The following is a 25,746-nucleotide window of genomic DNA, read 5'->3' on the forward strand; positions in this document are numbered from 1 at the left end:
AATAACTTTAGAATAGGTCTTTAAAATTACTGAAATAACTATGGCTTGCGAAATCTGTTTGTTCATTTAACATAGATTCTGGCTTTTTTGTTTTTGTGGAGGTATATCTCCAGTTGTTCTAACAGACTTAGGGTCTCACCATTGGTTCGCTATGTAGTATTACCAAATTGTTTTCTAGACAGTTGATGACATGTTTAGTTTCCAACATATGTTGTGCAATGACTGATTTTTCGAAATTGTTGAGCCTGTAAGCATTTACATGTTCTTGAAGAAGGGTCTTGAAGTTTCTGCCTGTTTTCCCTATATAGCAGGCAGGACAACTGGGGCATGATACTTTATACACTCCGCTGTTGTTGTATGTTTATACTGTTCATTTCCCACTATTTTGCACACATTTTCCGCTTTAGACTTACAAAATTCATAACCTAAATGGTTCAAATGGCTCTAAGCACTATGGGACTTAACATCTGAGGTCAGCAGTCCCCTAGAACTTAGGACTACTTAAACCTAACTGATCTAAGGACATCACACACATCCATGCCCGAGGCAGGATTCGAACGTGCGACCGCAGCGGTGGCGCGGCACCACATTGAAGCGCCTAGAACCGCTCGGCCACTGCGCCCGGCTCATAACCTAACATTAAACCTTTTCGTGACAGGAGTATGGATTTCACCTCATTCGGGAGAAGAAATAAAACATGTATTAAGATGAAAACCACCTGACGATAGACCCACAGGGTCCGACATGCATTGTGTTGTTATTAAAACGCGAGAAAGTTGTGACTGAAGGCGTTGTTTAATTCATACCTCCAATGTTTTGAATACAGTCACGTTTTAAGCTGCAAAATGTGGATAAAATTAAATGTGGATGAAATTACCCTTTACAACTAAATTATTCGTATGCCTAGGTGCCAGTGGCTTTAATTTGATTGCACTATTTCATTCATTTCGTTTCAGCCAAACGATAGCCACTTTGGTTCTATGTCTAGCGTTCATGAAACTTATACAGGTTGTAGTCAGACATTACACATTAGATTAAATCTTCCAAAGAAGATAATATATTTTGTCTGCGACAATGAAATAGACTTTTTACTTCTTCCAAACCTGACAACATGCGACGGTGATATAAGATTTTCTGCTTCTGACAAAACTGATAACGTACAACCAATGTTCCGCGTGAGAGTGTTTCGAAATTCATGCGTTTTTGAACACTGTAACAGGTATATCAGAAGTTAATGATCGTATTCATAATTTTGCTTAAAATCGGTACACGTTGTCCCAGAAATGTTGCGACAAACTTAGAGGGGTTGTAGACGGTGTCTTGAGAAATAAATCGAGGATAGAAGCCCGTTCGGGAAACGTCATCCAACGACGATACGGAGCGTCGAAGTTATAAGCGTCGGCGCCTACCACTAGCGCACTCCTTCTGCAGCAGACGTAATTTCGTACGCTGACGGACCGTAGGCGTAACGTCTCACAATATCGTTTGTTATTCAGCGATCGCTGCCACGGACTATGCGGCCCCTCCCCTCAGGAGCTTCGAGTCCTCCCTCAGTCATGGGCGTGTGTGTTGTTCTTAGCATAGGTTAGTTTAAGTAGTGTGTAAGTCTAGGGACCGGCGACCTAAGCAGTTTGTTCCCTTAGAAATTCACATGCATTTGAACATCAGCGATCGTGGCTTACTGCGATGATCGCATTTGGAGAATATGGAACTAGCTACTGCCTAAAAAGGCCTAGTCTCCTCTGAATGCGATGGTTTGTTTCATCGGTGGATGACGGTTTCGGACACTGATTTTCATTCGCAGTTTATTTTTCTCCTGGAACGCTCTAAGCAGAAAAATAAACTTGCAGATGGAAACACGTGTGCGAAACCATCATCCACCAAGGTAACAGAGCATCACATCCATAGGAGAGAAGTTCTAAGCAGTATCTAGCTCCATTTTCTCCAGTGGCGATCATGGTAATCAGTTACAATCACTAAATAACAAACAAGATTGCGAAACGTTCCGCCTAGTGTCCGTTAGCGTACAAATTCACGTTTGCTACCGAAAGCATAGCCTAAAGGCAGGCGTCGACGCCAATAACTTCGGCATTCTGTAGCGCCTTTGGATGACGTTACGGACATAGATTGCTATCTTGGATTTGTTCCTCAAGACACCATCTACAACCCCTCGAAGTTTGTCGCAACATTTCTGGGACGCCCTTTAGCTTTAGAACGATGCATTTGAGCGCAATTAGACCAAGAATGTTGCGAAACCACAGACAGTACGTGTGCAAGGGTACCAGAAATGAACTAAAGGCATGAGAGCTCACGGGGGTATTACTTGTAATCGCAAACGTTTCAAAGACGACTCATTCATCTTATGTCGACATATTAACCAACAAAATTGTAGCAATGTAATATCGTACATGGATAAAACATAAACATGTTCCAAAGTCCGGCAAGTGCTCCCTAATGTGGATAAAGGTGAAGATTCATGCTCACACACGGTTAAAGAGTCAGCACCAGGGTCTGTCATGTCCAACAAATTCAAAACGTGGAACAGTAACACTGATATAAATAATAACGAGTCAAAACGTAATGACCACTGCCTGCAGCGACACCGAATACTGCCCGATGGCGTTGAGGGCGCGAGACTTGGTAAGGAAAGTATAACATCGATGAAAAGACGAATGGAAAATCACTCTAGCGATGATACAGACCGAAAATTTTGAGAACAGACACAAGCAACTTTGAAAACGTGTATGTTGTTGTGGCTTGGCGCCAGAAAATGAGAAATTCAGAAACAGCGCAGTGGTGAACTGGTTGAACGCTGAAATCACGCATAAGCGATAAGGTGTTGGATGTCCACGCCACACTGTAGAACGTGGAGATGGGAAGCTTACCTGCTCCGTAAACCACGATAGGTAACGATCTGGCAGATCTGACGTGGCTCAGTCACAAGTGTTTCTGAGCATATCGTTCAGGGCACATTTGTTGGACAAGGGGCTCCGCAACAGACGTCCCCTATGTGTTCCCATGTTAAGCAAACGATACTGCCAGTTACGGTTGTAGCGTTCATGGGATCATAGAGATGCGAATATGGACCAGTGGAAATTTGCTGCGTTTTCGAATGAATCATGTTTCTTGTTACAGCAGGTCGATGGTAGCGGCCGAATAAACCGTCATCCTGGCGAACGTCTGCTATGACAGCCTGCAGAAAAGTAATGCCTCCGAATTCTTTCATGTGAAAGCTCTTAAATCTTTTTAAATGAATCAAACGTTATTATCATTCTACATAGATATTCTTCACGTCTACATATTTATTTCTCAACAGAGCTATCCCAGTGACAAACACATTTCTCTCACTGAGAGACCAGTTTGTTTATACCATCATTATAGAATCTTTGACTCTGTTGACGGTTCCACAGCCTCACCTCTGTTTGCACGGCATCATCCCTATCAAAATGAAGTATTCGAAGATCTTCTTCATGTTTCGGAAACATATGAAAATCGTGTGAGACCAAGTCTGTATTGTAAAAAGGATGGTTGATGACAACGAATTCAAAGCGTTTAATTGTGACAGATGTAGCGCTCGTGAATGGTCTGGCATTGTCATGCTAAAGGAAAGGCTGCTCCGTTTGTGGACAAACTCTTCAGATTGGAAATTCTATTACAGAAGGCTGTTTCTCACCCAACGATATAATTACTTTACTCACCGCCACGTTACACACTGCAGTTCGGAGTCCTCTAGCGGCAGAGGGCTGCAAATATGTAGACATGAAGAATAGAGATGTAGATTACCATAACGTTTGTTTTATTTAAAAAGTTTTTAGTGTTTTCACGTAAAAAATTCGGTAGCATTACGTTTCAGCACTCCTCGCAGCGACATACATGGCACCACTGACAAAGGCCGGTGGGGCTGCTAATTCACCTGGGCTTCTGCAAGACCTGTGATGGTTATCGAACGCATCGCTACACCTGGGACTACGTGAACTACACTGCGAACCACCTCCATCCCACCATACTTCACGTCTTCCCCGACAGCCACGGCTTTTGCCATAAGGATAACTATCTGTTTCACGAGGGCATAATCGTGCTACAGTGGTTTAACAAGCGCCACGGTGAACTGACGTTGGTGTGTTGGCCAGCATATTCACTTGGGCTGAACCTGATGAAACACATCTGGGATGCTATAGGGAATCAGCTTCGCGCACGGAAACCAACGGTTCATTGTTTAAGGGAGTTGCATGACTTCTGCGTACAAATATGCCACAGACGTACTGAAACCTATCAAGGATTTGTCGAACTCATACCACGCAGAATCGCTGCTATCCTTCGTTCTACATGTGGAACAACACACTATTAAGCAGGTTATGATGTTTGGCTCTTATATGTAGACTGTTTAAAAGAAAAGCCACGGCCATCTTATGCTCTGGAAATGCGCTATTTTTATACGAGCGAATTTTTTTCAAAAGTCACTTGAACGGCCTGCCGTTGATGCCCGATCAAGTGTACAGGATCCATTTCAAGTTGACGAAGAGTGAGAACAGAGAGTCTACAATAGCTTGAGGCAGAATGGTCACGGGTTCTCTAAATTAGTGAAAACAGCCAAGGGATGTGCTGAGAACTCTCAATGTAAGTGTTTTATTAAAAATGAAACTCCTCCAGGTGTACTTAAGATTTCATATTTATTTGGCTACTAGTTTCGACGTTGCGTCAACGCCATCTTCAGGTCCGTACACTTTGATGATATCAATTGTATGTGGCTGAGTACTAGAAGTCCGCGGTGAGAGTCGCGTGATTTGCTATGTTTTTGATCTCTGTTCGTGATCGCGTTGGGTTTCACAGGCGCTATACGAGTGAAATTTAATACCTGTTGACCCGTGGTAAAAAAACTGCTGTTTTGAAGAGCGCGCCGCAGCGCGTAGTGTGAAGCAGTCGCCCTCCGTTTTTGGCGGTGGCGCCGCTGTGGCAATCGCAGCTTTGGTGTCCCCCTCTGGTGGGAAAGGGGAAAGGTTTGCCTGTTCACGTGCATTTAAGAGGCGCTATGAGCTCGCCAGTCGGTCAGTCTGGAGTCAGTCTCTCGTCCCCAGCTTCCTAGTCTGTCTCTCGTCCGAATTTGTGGCGCAGGGAGAGAACTCATCGAGTGGTCACCCGGTCGGGGGTTTAGTTCCTGCATCTGTGTCTGCGCGTTAGGCTGTCAGTCTGCTCGAGTTGCTCAGGCAACGGTCATTGGCGGTTGGATCGATCAGTTGGTCGGTAGCGCACTGAGACACAAGATGACTTGTCCGCCTTGAGCGTCGGCGCATATGAGGTCGTCACGTGAGTCCAGTGGGCCGCGCCGTATAGCGAGGGGTAGTGGCTTCGCGGCCGACACGAGAGCAACAGGAGTCAACCCACCACATTGGTCTGGCCGGTGCGAGCTGCGACGCCGTGAGACGGGAGATCGGCGCGCCTTCCTGCGTCCGTTGAAGCGGCTGGCAGCGGGAGGTTCGGGAGAGCGTTTTGGGGGTGCTGCGCCAGGTCTTCGCCATAAATCGCAGTTTATTAGAAGTTAAGTGACTGGTGATATGTTGTTTCATTTACTTGTTAAATTCTACTTGTTTCCTTGGTGAAGTCACCAGCCGCTTTGTCTTGGGGTCGTCCCACCATTCTTCGCCGTTTGCCCAATCGCGGGAAGGCGGTTATTTATGAATTGGGTGGTCCGTTTTTCCCTTGTGGAGTAGGGGCGGTTTAGAGCAACCTGCGGTTCCGGTTGTTCGGTAATCTTCCTATCAGTCTGCCGTGCGTTAATAGCTGCCTCTGTCATGTTTGTCGGATTCGCGGAGTTAACGAATTTATTGCTTGAAGTGTAACGGCCTAATTCCTGAAATGTGTTTTTATCTTTCCTATCATCTTGAGAGGCGGTATACATGTACTGTAGAGCATGTATGGCCAACCGTGTATAATTTTATGTAAGATTGCATTTCATGGGCTTTTATTTAAATGGTCATTTTAGTATATAAAGTTGCCACCCTTCCACCGTAAGACTTTTCTTAGCAGTTAAAATCAAGTTGCACCTTCGGTGGCAAGTTAATCTTTTAATTTTAGTGTTTTGTACCAGTTCCATCCCTTCTACGCTGCGCATTGTTGTGTGCTTGTGTGAATTGTTAAAACTTTACTTTAAGGTAATCTGGTGTGTTGCAGATTTGCACCAGTGTAGTCTTTCAGAGGTTGTTGTGAGCGGTCGTGACCACGGCCGTGTCAAAAGGGTGCGGCAAGGTTCTCAGCTCGAAAGCTCATACACTCAAAAATTTGTTCTTTCTGCCTCTGAATAAATTGTAACTTGATATTTAGAGGGTGCTTTCTGCTTATAATTTTAAATTTGTTTCTTAAAAAAAGCTTTTAGGAATAAAACTCCCATTTTTTAAAAGCAATTTCATTTTGATTTTATCAGTTACTCCCTGGCAACTACTTCCACGCTCACATAGTGTGATTAAATGTGTTAATGTTCTTGATGAATAGCTAGTAAATTAAAGTAAATTCTTACGAGTATTCTTTGAAAATAAATTCACGGTTCACCAGTCATCTTTCTGATTTGCTCACTGTATTACAAGAGATTATAAAAAGCCGTCACCACCATTTTGAAGCCCAATTTTGTCTCCGTTCTTTCCTTTGATTGACTACCGTCAATAATGTGCTTGTATTAAGATGGATTAACTATCATTTAAGTGAAATTCGTAAATAATTGTTCGTTATTCAGCACTATAACAAAATCTAGGATATCATTATTATTATTATTAAAAATACTTTACCTCGTTATCAGAAGGAATTTAGCGCTAACGAAATATTAAAATATGTCATGTATTTAAATATCAGTTTGCATCAACACGTCTCTTCTTAAGTGGCTTCGAGTATACTTTAATGGACCGCACGACGCAATTGATAGCATTCACGGGATCAGCATTAAATTTATACTGATGTTAGGAGTACCTTAGGCTTCAGTTTCATGAAGAATTTAATGAGAATGTTTTTTTATTGGCACACGGGAATGAAACAGGATTTTATTTTTTCGTACTTTATCATGCGAGGGATTATAACAAACAAGTTTAATCAAGTATAAATGATCACACCCTCAATATTAGCTTCCGCCAAAAAAATCTCCGTCATTAAACATCAATATGCGAGAAGATAGGCTGCGTCTGTAGCCGTGGAAGACTTACAATCAGCTAGAGGAAAAAAAATATGAGGCCTGGATTTCAATAGATGATGTTTCTGTTCGCCAGGATGATGAAAGACCTTTTGGTAACGGAAAAAATGAAGACTCTGAAGTATGAATTGTTGCAACGTCCACCACATCTGGCTCTCCTTGATTTCCACATATTCTCTTTTCTAAATAAACCAACGAGTTAAGAGCGTTTTGAACCCAATGCAGACGCGGTGGCAGCTATAGACTGGTGCTTCGCCGAACTTCTACAATTGCACTTTACGGAAAACAGGTGGATAAAATTTATTAACACATAAGGATGGGAGGGGGAGGGGTTTTGTAGATAATAAGTACTTTTTCTGACTAAAGAAATTGCATTACCATTACCATTCTCAACGCAAATAAACTGCCTAATGGATAACTTTGGTAGCTCCATCTGGCTGTTGTATTTAGAGAAGTCGTACTGATAAAAAATGTGCCGAAATGCAGGAAGACCTGCAGAGAATAGACGCTTGGTACTGCGAGTAACAGTTGACCCCGAAAATATATATAAAAAAAACCACACTGCGCGGACATAGGTCCGAATATTTTGAGTACACGGTCGCTGAACGTGTACTGGTAGCAGACACACACATTAAATATTTGGGAGTATGTACATGGAGATATTTTGAGTTGAACTATCACTTAAAACTGATCACATGAAAGGCAGCTGCTCGACAGACTTTCATCGAAAGAATCCTCGGGAAGTGTAGTGCACTGAAAAAGGTTGCTTACAAAATCCTTGTTCGACTGGTACTTCAGTATAACTCGACAGCCTGGGACCTTTCGAGATAGGGCCAGTATGGGGCATAGAGCATTTACAAAGGAGAGCAGTGCGTTTCGTCATAATTTCCGTTCATTGAGCGTGAAAACGCCGTGGAGATGCTCATCCAACTGCAGGGCCAGACACAACTAGAGAACACCCTCGCGCAGGAGATTAACATAGAGCCGGGCACGGGAGCGATCCGCCCAAGTGTGTGACGTCAGTTGAAGCACTCATCAATATCAAGTAGGACAAACGCGTGAGTCAAAGTTTCAGACGTGCTGTGCTTTCGTAAATGTCGAACATTGTATTTCAGGAGAACAGTTCGTTAACTAGTGCTTCAAGTGACGCTTTTATAGTCACTGACTACAATAAATTATCAAGTACTCCTGTGGCTAAGAACTGCGCCAAGTTAAGTAAGTCTTTTAATCATTTATATAGTAAAGCGAGCTAATATTTGATGTGTTCTAGATCCTATGTTCCAACTCACCGAATAGTCGTAGAACCCACAGTTATGGCCGCAAGACTGTAATTCCATGTGGTCATAACAGTTACCTTGCGTCTACATTACTCAGAAGTTACCATTAGAGTTCGAAACAAGTAGTCGGTTCATAAATTAAAAACTAAAAATAAAAACGAAAAGTCTTTTGTTAAACTATATATGAAGCAGACATCAAAATCAGTCTGCACCTGTCAAATTATGTGTTTCTGAACAAATAGCTAAGCAGCGACAACGCTCCTTCACTAATTCCAAACAGGGCATTTTATCCAGGCTGAGGCAAAAATTAATTTCTGGCCAGCAAGCTTGGAAATATGGTAGTCTAAGATCACAGTTATCATATCTTCTGTAATGGACTCTGTAATTTATGTGATGATTGAGATGATGGTGTGATTGCTTGTGGGGATTCGACCACCTCGGGCGTCACCGAAAAAACCAAACATAACACTGCGCTCTTGCACTGAAAAGAATAAAAAACAGATTGTTGAAACGCAATAAAAGATGCTAATATACACTAATGAAGAACATTACGCACATTGTCATTTGATTTATGTTTGTTATTCCATTAGCCATTAATGGTATGCAAAACTGACCATACTCTGATTTTATGTAGCAGACTACAACTGGCTTGTAAAATGTGCCGTTCTGAGACCTACATCAGTGTGATAGCGTCAGAAGCTCGAGGTATTCTACTCATCATCCAGAACACGTATAACTACTGTTAATAATTTAGACTCGGCCGATATGTCGTAAAACGCGTATGCAACTTCTTGAATCGCTATGCAGCGTTATTCCTTTTGATATACAATCTATCGATGTATTCTTTCCTTAGCCGGATTCTCCCGGAAGGTGATCTATTATTCGCTGATGAGAGACAGGCTGTAAAACAAGGTCTTCGTCGACAGTTAAGGATGCGAAACACATCAATGCATAGCAAATCACGTTGAAGAAGACTCCGAAACACAAATGGAAATGTCGATAAAGTGAATAACGCATCCCAACAACGTGAGAACTTTCTAGGGTATGGTGTCGACCTGAAAATGTTCTATTTTGCGCTTATTTAAGTTAATCTTGCTATGTTATGAATGAAAATGATACTTTTCTTGGCGTTGGGAAAACAATATCTCATGCGTCATAGAGATAACTATGAAGCCGCAATAAACACCCAACGCTGACTGTAGATCTCAGTTACAACTTATGTTCAATAGTGTCTCAGAAAATAATGCTTTTGTTTGTCAACAGAGACATAGAACAAAATTTATAATTCAACATCCTGTCGACGTCGAAGTATTAGGTTGGTGCATAAGTTCGTTGTGTTTTTGTTTTGCGTGTTGGTATTCCGGTTGCTATGGGTTTATTTATCGATTGTAATTTTTATTTGAAGTTCACTGTTGCTATTTGAGTTAACATATTGCCATTTTGTCGTTTGGAGATAATGAGTGGAACTGTGGACGCTACAAAATGGAGCGTCAAGTGGAGAATCGGGTAGTGACAGAAGCTGAGGCAGCCAAAAACATTTTAACTGTGTAAGGGGATAACGCTATTGGACAGTGCACGGCAAGAAAAATAGTTTTCTTGTTTTAAAGACGATCGTTTTGATATTCGTGACTCTCTACGTTCAAGAAGACCTCCGGGGTTTGATGAAGGCAGTTTAAACGCATTAATCTAAAATGATCTACATCAGTTTTCTCAACAACTGGCAAACATGATCAATTGTGATCATTCGACCATTGTGCACATGTGCGTGCAATGGAGAAGGTTCAAAAATTGGATGTATGGGTAGCGCATTCTCTAAACCAAAACCACAAAAATCAGCGAGTGGCCATGTATACATCTCTGCTTGCTGCTCATCAACTGGCTCGTGAACAACACAGACTATTCCTATTCTGTACCGTTACTGGGGACGAGAAATGGTGTCTTCATTCTAGCATAAGGAAAGGAAAGTAGTTGATGCCAAACAAAGACCTGCGCGCAGTCACAATATATCGTTACGCACCTAGTAGAACGTCTAAGGTGTGGTATACTACGAATTGCTTTCCCGAGTTGTAACCATCACTGCTGACATTTATTGTCAACAACTGAGACTTGTTGCAGACGCAGTTCAAGAACAATGAGCAGGAAGACTCCGAGAAATGATACTACTCCCCGATAAAGACTGCATGCATTTTGCTAAAGTGAAAAAAGAAAGCTATACAGGCGATGAGTTGCGAGGTTCTTTCACGTCCACCTTATTCACCTGATCTTACCCCTTCAGTTTTTTACCTTTTCCGCTCTCTATCGAACAACTCTCAAGGAACTTCCTTCCCGGATGAAAATGCGCTTCGAATGTGGATCGGCGAGTTATTCGCCTATAAACCACGTCGTTTGTGCAAATGCGGAATAGGAAAGTTACCCCAGCACTGACAGACTGTTGTAAACAGTGAAGGCGAATATGTTATTGATGGCGTAAGTCTCTGTTATGTGTATCTGTTGTGTTTATTAAACTTATGGAAAAACGCTACGAACTTATGCAGCAACCTAACAAAAGTTTGGAATATCATAAAGTTTATGGTACATCCATTGAGGTTTGTACAACACCTTATTGACGAAATAAAAGTTATTCCTTCTGAAAACAAAAAACGAGTTTGGTTACTTATAAAAAATCATTACAAAACTTAGCAGGGTCTATCCTAAGTGTACATCTTGTAAACAGAAACGGTGAAAATATTTATCTCAGGAAGATGATTATCAGTCTTTAGTAGTGAGCATGTGCTCCCCGCACACGGATGTGTTCTACTCTGCGACGCATGCTCTGCATGAGACCGTCAAGTTTATCTTGGGGTAGGAGGCCCCACTCCTCAATGGCAGCTTCAAAGAGGTCCTGAAGATTTTCAGGTGGATTCGGACGCTCTGCAGTGGCTTCCAACAGGTCCCATGTATGCTCAATTGCACTCATGTCTGGGATTGTACAAGTCAGCGCATTCGGTTGATGCTGCATCTTTGAAAATACCGAGACACTGCTGGAGTATGGTGTGGTCTTGCATTGTCATTGGCTGGGGATTAAGTTGTCCTGTAGGGCCTTACAGTCGTTTGTAGGACCTCTGGCAGGTACCGGGTATCAGTCAAATTGCCGGAGAGGTCCGCCGTCCCGTCATTATTGTGCCCAGATTATTACACTTCCACCTACAAACGGATGGATGGTCCTGGTGTCGTCTATTACATCTCCAGACCCTGATACGTCTACATTCCAGTCTTGTCAGCAAACATGACAGCACTCCATTCTGAAATGGACTAATGTTGGTTTGCAAGAGCCCAAGTCCTTCGATTGTGTCGGTTCCGTTGGTAAAGTCCAAAATTTCTCATTGGTCTTCTGGAATGAAGATCACTCTGACAGGGTCGTCTACGTTGTGTTTGGTACGAGGTACGAATCCTTGTTGCTCAGAGAAGTCTTTTCCAATATTTCTGGCTGCTGATATTGGGCGTCTGCGAGCCGACGTTTCGAGGAAACGATCCCGCATTGGTGGTGTCATAGTAGGACGACCACTGCGAGGTCTATCGTTTACGTTTCCCGTCTGTCTGTACTTTCTCCACACCTTAGATACACCAGTTTGAGATATGACCGATTGTCAACATCTTGCTTTGTATGACCTGCTGTTATTAAAGCCACTGTCTTCGTTCTGTCAAAGTGTTTTATGCCTCTACTTGGCATGTTTCTGCAGTGCTGAACACAAACTGAATGAAGCTGTTGTTGCTACTGGACTGTTTGCGGTGTGCCACTGCGGCAGCTGTATGTTTACATGGCTGGAAAACGGTCACAAGGAATGCCAGTGGTGAACACCATACCGTATATGAGCTCTAACTGGATAATGCATGAAGTGCCCAAGTCAATGAGACCTCCAGAATCGCAGACAATGTAGGGAAGCAGCCTACTCACGCCTTATAAAATTCACATCAGTCTTTCCATTGTGTGCCAGCCAGTCCGCTGTAACTAGCTCTGACGTCATACATGTTGCGCAATACTTTAAAAATCAATTAAATAACCTGAACCGTTTCTAGCATGTCAGGAGTAATACTAAATCAATATGTGTTGAATATCAGCTCAATAACTTTAACCATTTTTGAAATTTGGACGTTTTTCTGTAAAAAATGAATGGCACAACAGGAAAGAGCTAGAAACTCAAAAATTTATATTTAGATTCCTTTTGCATAATAATTTAGTAGAAACAGTATTCTGGATCTCACAAATTAAAATTTTAGTTGAAATTCATGATTTTCTGGTTTTTGTCTTAAAAATTAAGAAAGCAAGATAGATTAAGTAGGCGAATAAGTAAAGCTAGGATGTTTAAATTTAAGTATAATGGAGATCCGCTTTAATCATAAAGATGTAAGAAGTTTCAATGGAATAACTATAAAACTATAGCGATAGCATATCTCCAAAGGGCAAGTTCAGAGCTCGTCTACTGCGTGTAGTGTAATTAAATTAATTCTCTCGCCCAAAATATTTGACTTAGCCACATCAGACTTTTATTATGATTATTTACCTGTGTACTGATTGCACATTTAAATTGAGAGCTTCATCGGCCATCAGCAAAGGAAGCAATGATTTATTCGATAACTTAAAGTGGTGCATTACTAGCCCAGCGGCTAGTTGGGAGAGCAGATTTGATCAGGCGTTCCCTTAGCCGTCCGCACCACGGCTTTATATGTATGAACGCAGCGCGAGAAAAAGAAGGCCCCAGTTCTCTCCAGACACTGATTAGCGCACCACCTGTGCCGGAGTCGCGTCGCGTCGGTATCGTTGATATAAACAGCCTCGGATGCAGTAATAAGTTACTCGGGATATGCGGATATGCGTAACCATGAAATCGTTTTCGAGTGAAGTGTTAATTTTGGGATGACGTTAATGATCTATCTTTAGTTTGCGTATGTCGTATTTTCACATGCCGCCGTAGGACAGACATTCTACCATTATTAGCGTGGCGTTTGATAAACATTATCATCAAATTATGGCGAGCATTGACTTAAACATTTAATTTGAACAGTTATGGTTGCATCAGCGCATTAGACTCTGAACTGCTCTGGTAGTTGGATTGTGTGGATTCTTTTTGGTCTGTGACTTTCGTAATATAGTTAACATTTTAGAGAGAATGGTTTTTGATTATGAATCCCAGACAAGCTCCTAATTCCTCAGAGCAATAAGCTGTAGCTATAAATGTATTTCTCAGATGAAGTGGGCACTAGGAATTCTAATTACAGGCTTCACGTTTTGCTAATCACTTTCTGGTTGCCAATATTGTAATTAGAGAGCCAGTGCTGAGTACGGCAAACAACAGCATTAAATAAATAATAGGAACATTAACAACTACTCCACCCGCCGCCCCACAACTACATTTTACGACAGTATTCCAAACTTTCGTTGAGCAGTGTAATTAGGCCCGTTCAAATTTACGTTCGACAAAGGTAGATAATGAAATCGTCCCTGCACATGCTTTAAAAGATCATCCCATCGTACTTCTGAAGGGGTTTAGAGAATCCATGACAAACCAGACTACTGACACAACATAAAAAGCAGATTTTTTAAGAAAAGTTACTCATTTTCAGCGGAGATATAGTTGTTCAAAATCATTTCAAAATGCTGTAACCGGTTTCGATCACCAGTGGTAACCGTCAGACTCTGTGCAACGGCAACACGGTAGTAAATTTACCCCATCGCTAGCAGCAGTTACAACTAGACAGCCTCATGATGACCACTGAAAAGAATTCACGAAAATGTTTCTATTAATATTCAAATGTGCCGCCTCGAACAGTACTTCTCTCTTGCCCATGGCCAGAGAGTAAAGCTTAGCGGGAGCGGAAACGGACGAGAGAAGGCTGCAGGTGCACGACCAAGAATGGGAAACCTCCTCCCGGCTGATACACCAAGGAGCTGTCTGCAGAGCATCGCAGTCAGCAGTCAGCGCGCGGCGTGGCCACTGTGTGGACACAGACAAGCCCATGGAGCAGTTGGCGTCTTTTCTCCGAGACAGAAGACGGCGAACCCAGTGGAAGCAGAGAAAAGGGGCTTCTACATTTCAAGAGGAGCGCAGTCTAAACGTTTTCATAGCTGACGGCTGCAACTAGACTGTTAAGTGATCCAATATAGTATCGTAAGGCTACTAACTTTTTTTTTTATATTCAAGAGATGTGAGCTCCACTTTTATTCGATATGTCCATATTTGTACACTTGATATTTTTAGAACAGAAGTCTTCAGCAGTCGATATGTTACGACAGAGCGATTCTGAGTACGAGTAATGTGAACTTTGATTTCAGTAGCATTGTCGTTACCAGTAGAATTCAGCAGAGAAGAAAGTGAGGGAGTAGGGTTTTGGTTACGCTGCTGTGTGGTCTGGAAATCTAGTACAACACAGAAATGCAAATGATTTGAGAACTGTGTTTTTCAGGCAACTTCGACGCTGCTTTGCTTGCTTGGACACAATTTATTATGAGTGTGTAGAAGGCAAATTTTCGGTGATTTTCTCTTTATTAGTTTGGGTCAGTTGGTTTTGATTGTCGAGACGAGATCAGGTAAAAGTATTTCTTCACATGGTGTTATACATGCACCACTCCTTTACTACTCTATTAACTAATCTCATAGCAGAGTACTATATTTTTTTATAAGTGACTTTCGTAAAGCTAATTGCAGTTGTTAAGGTATCAGAGTTTCAATATACTTCTTAACGCTAGTATCTTCCACATTATTCAGTAAACGCAATATTTTCCACCGTTATCTCACGAAAATTTAGTTTTTTACTTGTATGTCGCCACATTGCAATTCGCTGAAACAGTGGTTAAAACTAGAAGTATGATCTACTTAGAATGCATGTCCTTGCATTGCACTGCGAAAGGCTACTTCTTTAGTTATTTTGCTGCTGTGCTGCATTTTAATGTTCATCATCGTCAAGCAGTAGCGCGCTTCCGTTGCCTCAGGTAAGCCACGAAAATGTGGTACGGCCAGCTTACCTTCAAAGTCAGGACACAACAAGTTCATTTGCAGTTATGGTTTGCATTTCAAAATCATTATCAGTTTTATTTTAGGTAAAGTTTAACTAAGATTCCATTTCATTATGAGCCAGTCTTATGCTTACAGTACTGTGATACATTCGCGTTTGCATGGTTTAACGTTTGGAATTTCATTACGTCAGATTGCACACGTAAATTTATAGAGCAATTCGACATCAGCATTTAGGTCATTTATCGTTTCAAAATTCGATTTGTGATTTTATGTACAATTTTTATTCAATTAGTTTTGTGTGTTGAAACTACAAGTTACGCACAGTGATGTCACGCATTGTAGCACTGTTACTGCACGGCACAATATAGAAATTCTGAGGACAGTTTTAACTTTATTACAAGTAAATTCAAATACAGTAATATAGTTTCAGAAAGTTTTGCTGACTCCTTTTATCAAGTAGCATTTATAAAATTACATCACTTGCACTGTTCTTTATAACAATACAGACACACAGAAGCTAAAGAATTGGAACCCAGTCCAGTTCAGAAAACATCAGCCTGTTAAAAGAATTACAGTGTACAGTGCACAGTACAATCGGTTCAATGGTTCAAAACGGCTCTGAGCACTATGCGACTTAACTTCTGAGGTCATCAGTTGCCTAGAACTTAGAACTAATTAAACCTAACTAAACTAAGGACGTCACACACACCCATGCCCGAGGCAGGATTCGAACCTGCGTTATATTGTAAACAAGGTGATCTTGTTTTTATCAGAGGTAGGAAAAAGCACGATCTGGCATATATTGATCCCTTTTCGATGTCCTTTTGGTTGTTTCCTACTAGATCGGTGACCACACCATCTGCGCGATATACTGGCTAAAGAGAGTTTTCACCCCCTTTGGTCCTCGCTGATTGTTAATTTCTGATAATGCCATGGCATTTTCCTCCAGAGTCTTCAAGGATGAACTGTGCTACCGAGAATTTTGGGAAGGACTGGCCTAGGGACTTACAAACCTTCATGCACTTTTTATTACAAATCTGTATTGACCATTAAATTAGCAATTTACTCTGTGATTATAGATCTTTGGAAAAATAGTGACTAAATCATTTTAGAATATTAATAAATATAAACAGAGATTTTGCTTGGCATAAGATAAGAAACATTCACTTAACATGAAAGGCACTTAAGTTCTATTGAAAAACAATTCCAATTAGTTAACTACAATTATAATATTAATTTAATCTTCAGCAAGAATATGGAACAGAGATTTATCATAAAAAAAACAGACCTTAAGGCTTCGACACCATTACCGAATAAAGCAAGATCTAAATTTACGATGGCATAAGCTGCAAGGCGGAATAATTTCCGTTATACAAACACTCAGAAGTATATGGATATTGAAGATATTAGTTAACAGGATAATAAAATCTTCAATACAGCTCCCACAAAGGAAATTTTAACATACAGGAAGAACAAGGTACACCGTGGCCTCAATAAAGGTACACAAACTAATGGTCAAGTTATTGATTGATCTCTTGATGCATTAGTGGACTCATGTGGTGCTTGGACTCTAGTGGCTGATGCCAAAATGTCTGAAAAAGAGCCGGTAAGTAACTTGTGTCCCAGAACTGCTGGACGACATGGCGTGGCTTAGTCCCAAGTTACGAGACAGCGACCGGTCACATGACCACGGAACGTCTAGCGCGCGAACAACGCGTCGTAGTCAAACGCCGTTCGGTCTGCCATGAAAGACCAAACAGAAAAGGAAACGCATGGAGAAAGTGTAGGACTAATGTCATCGCGAGGCGGCTACTTTGCATGCAAACCATAGATCAGAATATATAAATAAGAACGTTAAAGATTGAGCCGTGCACGGCTAGTGTTCTTGCCATTTGCTGTTTGTCATCTTCTATTACGGTACTGCCCCCCTCGTTTTCTTATTCCATTTACTGGCGTCACTAACTTCCTACCTTACTTACCCGTGAGTGGTAGCAACAGCGCGAATCGATAAGTGCACTGTCGTACCATCTCTGGAGTGACCGATAGTTCAAAATGTGTGTGAAATCGTGTGGGACTTAACTGCCAAGGTCATCAGTCCCTAAGCTTACAGACTAATTAACCTAAATTATCCTAAGGACAAACATACACACCCATGCCAGAGGGAGGACACAAACATCCGTCGGGACCAGCCGCACAGTTCATGACTGTAACGCCTAAGACCGCTCGGCTAATCCCGCGCGGCAGTGACCGTTAGTAGCCGGCCGCTGTGGACGAGCGGCTCTAGGAACTTCAGTCCGTAACCGCAGTGCGGCTACGTCGCAGGTTCGAATCCTACTTCGTTCATGGATGTGTGTGATGTCCTTGGGTTACTTACGTTTAAGTAGTTCTAAGTCTAGGGGACTGATGACCTCAGATGTTAAGTCCCATAGTGCTTAGAGCCATTTGAACCATTTTTCAACCGATAGTATTTCTCGGTCGTCGTGTGTCTGGAAGTCAGTTGTAAACAGAACAGGACTGCAGTCGGGACGCTGCAGCAGTGAAGTCGGGGACGAATCGCCGGTGAGGTGCGAACAGCCAGTGCTCGCCGATCGCTGGCGACACCCATACACTGTCCGATGAATGGAGATTGGAGCAGGGTGGCAGTTGGTTGGTCGTTCGGTTGGTCGTCTCATCGGCCAACGTATATTTGGTCCTTTCACCGTTTCCGGGGTTGGGCAGTCGGTCAGTTGGCGTAGAGCAGCGAGGAGGTCCCCGTCGCGCAGAGTCGGGGCGGTTGGAGTTGTGAGGCGCTTCTTGCGAGGGTTACGAAATTCGTCGCTCACCGATCTTGGACGCTAAAGTTGGGTGCTCACTTATCCTACTATCAAGCCTCAACTGCTATCAATTCTCTTAGTTTGATCCTGGTTGTTTCTTTTGCGAGATTCCCACGAGCAACAACATGTGTGCATTGAAGTCGGCCAGAATTGCAGAGATTTCTTGGATGGGGTTCAACTTAATTTAATTCACTCCTTCATTAATGAAGTGCACCAGCGGTATCTTCTGCCTTGTGGCCGTTAATGTTCCGGTTACCTGCCCTGGGCGCTGACGTAGTTTTTGGCAATGTATTTGCCTCATCGTTGTGTTACTGTCCAGCTCGGCGTGTAGTTCGACAGCTGAGGTGTGTTGGTAGTTTTGGGCGTTTGTTCTGACTTAGCTGAATTGGGCACCAGTATCAAGAACGTTGTGCTGTTGACGTCCTGTTCTCGTTTGTTCGTCAGATGGAGCAGAACTGATTTCGTTGGTTGGTTTGTCGGCTGGCCTTCGGTTGGGTTGCCTTCCGATTAAGATGTCGTCGGTCTGGCTGCCTGTCTCACATAAACGTGCGTTAGTGTTACTTCCGAGGCCGACCCTTGGAACGTTCTGAGCGCCGCTCCTTGCGTTTTACTTAGTGATTTCCTTTTAGTCTTAAGTACTCTGTATGGCCTTCATCCGAGTTTTAGCTTATTATAATTGTAAGTTTTTTCTCTTTATGCCTTAAGCCATGAAATTATTTTCTCCATGGTGTGTGGCCTTCAGCCGAGTTTTAAACTCTCTTAAACTGAAAATTCAAAATTCAAAATCTTGCTCTTGCCGTTAAGTCATAACATTGTTATTTTTTTTGGTATGAGGCCTTAAGCCGAGTTTGCATGAAATGTTTTAAGCTAAGGCCCTCACCCTTTTCAAATTGAAAGCTGTTCTCCCTAGACCTTAGGCCGTAAAATTTTTTGACATGGTGTGTGGCTTTTAGCGGAGTTTTAATTTCTCTTAAATTAAATTTCAAAATTTTATCTTGCTCTCAAGTCATAAGATTATTATTCTTTAGTATGTGGCCTTCAGCCGAGTTTTAATCTCTCTTAAATTAAAAATTTAAAATCTTGGTCTTGCCTTAAGTCATAAGATAGTTATTCTTTAGTATGAGACCTTCAGCCGAGTTTGCATTAAATTTTTTAAGGTAAGGCCCTAGGCTTTAAGCCTTTAAATTGAAAATATTTGTTTTGGCCTTAAGGCGTGACACACTTCTTGCTTAGTGCGTGGCCTTCAGCCTATTTTTATTGAAGTAAAAAAAATTTTTTTTGAAAGAAGTGAAACTTCCAGAGCAACTCCCGTACCTCAACTCCATGCTTAGGCCTTTTGCCTTGGACTTTCGTATGTGGCTTTCAGCCCATTTAAATCAAATCAAAGGAGCTCTTTCGTTAAAACCTTGAGAGTTTTTAATTCTTGCTTAAGTTATTGTGTGTTTTAACTAATAAAATTTATTTGTTTAACGTAACTGATAGCAGCTTATTTTGGCCCCTTTCCACAAATGTAACCTCACCCGCTCTGTCGTGCTAGTCCAGGGATTTCAAAGATAGATCAGATGCAGTAGGTAAGAACACACCAGTCAATTTGTCATAGCATTCAGCACTTTCAGCCACCCCGACCCACTGACTTACAACCGATCACCTGAGAAGCAATATGTCTTACACATGAACACACAAGAACTATATAACAGTTAATAATAAGGCCTACTTCCGCGCTAAGGCGACGGAATAAAACAGTAAATATAACCGCAGTTGAGACTACTTGAGCTAGTACAGTAAAAATTAGCAGTCGTTTAAAAATACAAATTTAAATTTAAAACCAAACTTTAAAAACACTTAAATGTCCCGATTCGGTTATTATGTTGGTCTTCTGCATAGCCACGCGAATACCAATATTTGTGAACCTTGTGTAATTGAATGCATACAGCACTTAATCTGTTACTTTAAATGTTACATACTATAATTGTCCACAAGGATAGAGATCATAGTCAAATATTTCAAGTTTCTGAGCAAGAGAAACAGATTAACAAATATGCCATATTCTTCTCGGTACACAAAATATCCTGCAACAGACTAACTGAAGACTTTAGGGGAAAAAAACACTTTAAGAAAAAAATTCGTAAAATATAACATATAAGTGATAGCATGTTGTTGTTGTTGTGGTCTTCAGTCCTGAGACTGGTTTGATGCAGCTCTCCATGCTACTCTATCCTGTGCAAGCTTCTTCATCTCCCAGTACCTACAGCAACCTACATCCTTCTGAATCTGCTTAGTGTATTCATCTCTTGGCCTCCCCCTACGATTTTTACCCTCCACGCTGCCCTCCAATACTAAATTGGTGATCCCTTGATGCCTCAGAACATGTCCTACCAAACGATCCCTTCTTCTGGTCAAGTTGTGCCACAAACTCCTCTTCTCCCCAATCCTATTCAGTACCTCCTCATTAGTTATGTGATCTACCCACATTATCTTCAGCATTCTTCTGTAGCACCACATTTCGAAAGCTTCTATTTTCTTCTTGTCCAAACTATTTATCGTCCATGTTTCACTTCCATACATGGCTACACTCCATACAAATACTTTCAGAAATGACTTCCTGACACTTAAATCTATACTCGATGTTAACAAATTTCTCTTCTTCAGAAACGCTTTCCTTGCCATTGCGAGTCTACATTTTATATCCTCTCTACTTCGACCATCATCAGTTATTTTGCTCCCCAAATAGCAAAACTCCTTTACTACTTTAAGTGTCTCATTTCCTAATCTAATACCCTCAACATCACACGACTTAATTCGACTACATTCCATTATCCTCGTTTTGCTTTTGTTGATCCTCTCTTCAAGACACCATCCATTCCGTTCAACTGCTCTTCCAAGTCCTTTGCTGTCTCTGACAGAATTACAATGTCATCGGCGAACCTCAAAGTTTTTATTTCTTCTCCATGGATTTTAATACCTACTCCGAATTTTTCTTTTGTTTCCTTTACTGCTTGCTCAATATACAGATTGAATAACATCGGGGAGAGGCTACAACCCTGTCTTACTCCCTTCCCAACCACTACTTCCCTTTCATGTCCCTCGACTCTTATAACTGCCATCTGCTTTCTGTACAAATTGTAAATAGCCTTTCGCTCTCTGTATTTTACCCCTGTTACCTTTAGAATTTGAAAGAGAGTATTCCAGTCAACACTGTCAAAAGCTTTCTCTAAGTCTACAAATGCTAGAAACGTAGGTTTGCCTTTCCTTAATCTTTCTTCTAAGATAAGTCGTAAGGTCAGTATTGCCTCACGTGTTCCAGTATTTCTACGGAATCCAAACTGATCTTCCCCGAGGTCGGCTTCTACTAGTTTTTCTGCGTCTGTAAAGAATTCGTGTTAGTATTTTGCAGCTGTGGCTTATTAAACTGATTGTTCGGTAATTCTCACATCTGTCAACACCTGCTTTCTTTGGGATTGGAATTATTATATTCTTCTTGAAGTCTGAGGGTATTTCGCCTGTTTCATACGTCTTGCTCACCAGATGGTAGAGTTTTGTCAGGACTGGCTCTCCCAAGGCCGTCAGTAGTTCCAATGGAATGTTGTCTACTCCAGGGGCCTTGTTTCGACTCAGGTCTTTCAGTGCTCTGTCAAACTCTTCACGCAGTATCGTATCTCCCATTTCATCTTCATCTACATCCTCTTCCATTTCAATAATATTGTCCTCAAGTACATCGCCCTTGTATAGACCCTCTATATACTCCTTCCACGTTTCTGCTTTCCCTTCTTTGCTTAGAACTGGGTTTCCATCTGAGCTCTTGATGTTCATACAAGTGGTTCTCTTATCTCCAAAGGTCTCTTTAATTTTCCTGTAGGCAGTATCTATCTTACCTCTAGTGAGATAAGCCTCTACATCCTTACATTTGTCCTCTAGCCATCCCTGCTTAGCCATTTTGCACTTCCTGTCGATCTCATTTTTGAGACGTTTGTATTCCTTTTTGCCTGCTTCATTTACTGCATTTTTATATTTTCTCCTTTCATCAATTAAATTCAATATTTCTTCTGTTACCCAAGGATTTCTACTAGCCCTCGTCTTTTTACCTACTTGATCCTCTGCTGCCTTCACTACTTCATCCCTCAAAGCTACCCATTCTTCTTCTACTGTATTTCTTTCCCCCATTGCTGTCAATTGTTCCCTTATGCTCTCCCTGAAACTCTGTACAACCTGTGGTTCTTTCAGTTTATCCAGGTCCCATCCCCTTAAATTCCCACCTTTTTGCAGTTTCTTCAGTTTTAATCTACAGGTCATAACCAATAGATTGTGGTCAGAGTCCACATCTGCCCCTGGAAATGTCTTACAATTTAAAACCTGGTTCCTAAATCTCTGTCTTACCATTATATTATCTATCTGAAACCTTTTAGTATCTCCAGGGTACTTCCATGTATATAACCTTCTATCGTGATTCTTAAACCAAGTGTTAGCTATGATTAAGTTGTGCTCTGTGCAAAATTCTACCAGGCGGCTTCCTCTTTCATTTCTTAGCCCCAATCCATATTCACCTACTACGTTTCCTTCTCTCCCTTTTCCTACACTCGAATTCCAGTCACCCATGACTATTAAATTTTCGTCTCCCTTCACTATCTCAATAATTTCTTTTATTTCATCATATATTTCTTCAATTTCTTCGTCATTTGCAGAGCTAGTTGGCACATAAACTTGTACTACTGTAGTAGGTGTGGGCTTCGTATCTATCTTGGCCACAATAATGCGTTCACTATGCTGTTTGTAGTAGCTTACCCGCGTTCCTATTTTCCTATTCATTATTAAACCTACTCCTGCATTACCCCTGTTTGACTTTGTGTTTATAACCCTGTAGTCACCTGACCAGAAGTCTTGTTCCTCCTGCCACCGAACTTCACTAATTCCCACTATATCTAACTTTAACCTAAGTGATAGCATATGACAAGCAAAAATTAAACAGAGTGACAAATCACTAGACGTCACAGCTTGGGAACAAGCTAACGGACCAATCACTTCCTTTACCTGTCGCAACATTCAGCTAACGGTCTATTCAAAATGTTGTGATTATGTTACAGACAAGTCCACTGCGATTGTAAGTACGGACGCGAAAACTCATGTCACTAGAAACAGAAGCAGTCACCATCACCTAAACGTGTGACTTCTGCTCCACATGTAACAATCTTATTGAAATCAGTAGAAGTCCTTCGGTGACGTAAGTTGCAAGCTATTCTGCTGGACTTACGGCAGACAAGCAGTTCCCCTTTCCCTCTCTCCTCTCTCCTCTCTGTCCGCCTCGAATCCGTGCCGATTGCCAACTCTCCCCTTCATCGCGTTTTACTTTTAGCTTCCCTCCAATCGCCGTCAGAGCGCGCCAGCACAAGTCTATCACGTCCTCGTGGACAAACCGTGCACTCAGGTGAAGAAGCAGTAACCAAGGAGCCGCAGTGGCTCGATGGAGTTTATTTTTACGTTGGTAATTAGGCATTCTAAGGTTATATTACCTGACGCCATAGTTCCATAACTTAAAGGCGGACTTGCTTTCTTATCATCACTCTGACCACACTAAGTAGAACGAGCTCTGGACTGAACGATCTAAGCCTTTAACATGGCCAGGCATGAGACGTAAGAACACGCCGGTGGTATTAATGTTTGCTTTAGAACACATCATTGGCCAATTTCTGGACAAATCAAGATATTTCACCCAGCAAGGGCCAGGAGATAAGGGAGAGGCGACGCAGCATCCGGAAAAATATAATGGCGGCCCAAGAGCAAGGGGCTCAGGATTACAACAAGAGAAGATGCCAGAGTCCATTTAGAGTGATAGTTCGGATGGAAGTTTGGAATTTTGGGAAACTGAGTAGAGTGGAAGCCAGCTGACGAGGTAGCTCCTACCATGCTTTGAGGGTCCTTTAGAGATTATACTGTTTGAGACCCCGATGAACATATCAATTAAGGATGTTTCTACAGCTGTTATATGTGTGGCTTTGGGTTTTGCCACAAGTTATTTGTTGGATTTATTGTGTTACAGTTTTGCTACCTCCTCCTGTCTGCTCTGCCGGTAGGTGACAGGAGCTTGTGCGAGGTGATTGCGAAGTGTCGGTCTCCATATTTGTCTTGCCTGGGGCCAGAGGGTAATGCTTGGAGGTGTGTCACACCTGTGCCGTGGGAGGATAGTTGACAGACGCACTTGGTCGCCACGAGCACTATTGGGGCCAAGGTGAAACACTGACAGACGAGGGAAATACTTTGGTGTAGGGCCAAGAACGGAAAGCCTTCTCCGAGATGGCATGTCAAGGAGCTGTCCAAAGCACACTGCTAACAGTCAGTGTGAGGTACGGTCCCTAAGTGGACCAAACAATCCCTTGGAATGAATCGTGTCTTCTCCAAGGCCACACGCTGAATCGAATAGATGTGGGAAAGTGATCTTCTGCATTTCAAGAGGAGCTATGTGCGTTATTAGGCAACGACTGCATTTTCGAGATTACGTGATCCAGTATACCGTACAGGTCAGAGCACAAGCAGTGGATTGAGTGTACTGGCTAACAAGCAACATTACGCACGGAAAGTCCGTGACTGCAGTGCGACGTGTTATGGTTGTTGTGTGATGACACACTGCACGTGTGAATTTGTTGTCCTAAGGTGACAGTATTTTCGATTTTGGTAATTACAGACCGTGAGCGTGATTGATTTTTTTATTCTATTGTCAAGAAGATGATCTTTTTTTTTATTATGCAGTGAGGGTGACTGATTTGATTTATGCCGTTTGTACAAAAAGTTACATTGTTATTCACTTATATGTTTTATTTTATAGAGGAGTGTATTGATTTATGTGAATAGGGGGTCCTGTAGATAGTTATATTAGCTTAGCGCAGTGCCTAGCAGTGATGGGAGTAGTTGTAGACCAGTATATAGCTCCATGCCTTATGGCTGATTATAATGTAGCCTGACAGTTATCTTAGTGTCCTATGGTTAACGACTGAGACGAAATTTGTCTTTACCTGTTTGTGGCCAAATTACTATTGTTATTCTCTGATTCGGTATACGTGGGTAAGGTGATTCTAGCTCTGTTCCATTGTGCTGAAGGCACTTTGATTATTATTCTCTTGTTTGAACCCTGCTTTGAATAACTATATTGGGTTGCAAATCAAATTATATTTAATTATTGTTGTCAAGAAGATTTTATGTTTAATAAATTAGTTGTTAAATTGACCCTAAGCTTGTACAACTCCCTCAGCCTGAATCCTATTCCAACCAAATCCTACGCTAGACAAAGTGTGTACACTTTAATCTCTAGTGTCACATGTATCTAAATAATTTCTCAGATGTAAGTGAAAACTTATTACTTTAAGAACATTTTCGTTACTTAACAGTAACTGAAATTACTAAATTTCAGCCTAGATGACAGTATTTAAAAATTGAACATGACCACATAGTGTTTGGAACACATAGCGTACCTATTAAAAACTTAAAAAAAATTCTTTTCCTTTTCA

The sequence above is a fragment of the Schistocerca cancellata genome, chromosome 2 (assembly GCF_023864275.1).
Source record: "Schistocerca cancellata isolate TAMUIC-IGC-003103 chromosome 2, iqSchCanc2.1, whole genome shotgun sequence".
Lineage (NCBI taxonomy): Eukaryota > Metazoa > Arthropoda > Insecta > Orthoptera > Acrididae > Schistocerca > Schistocerca cancellata.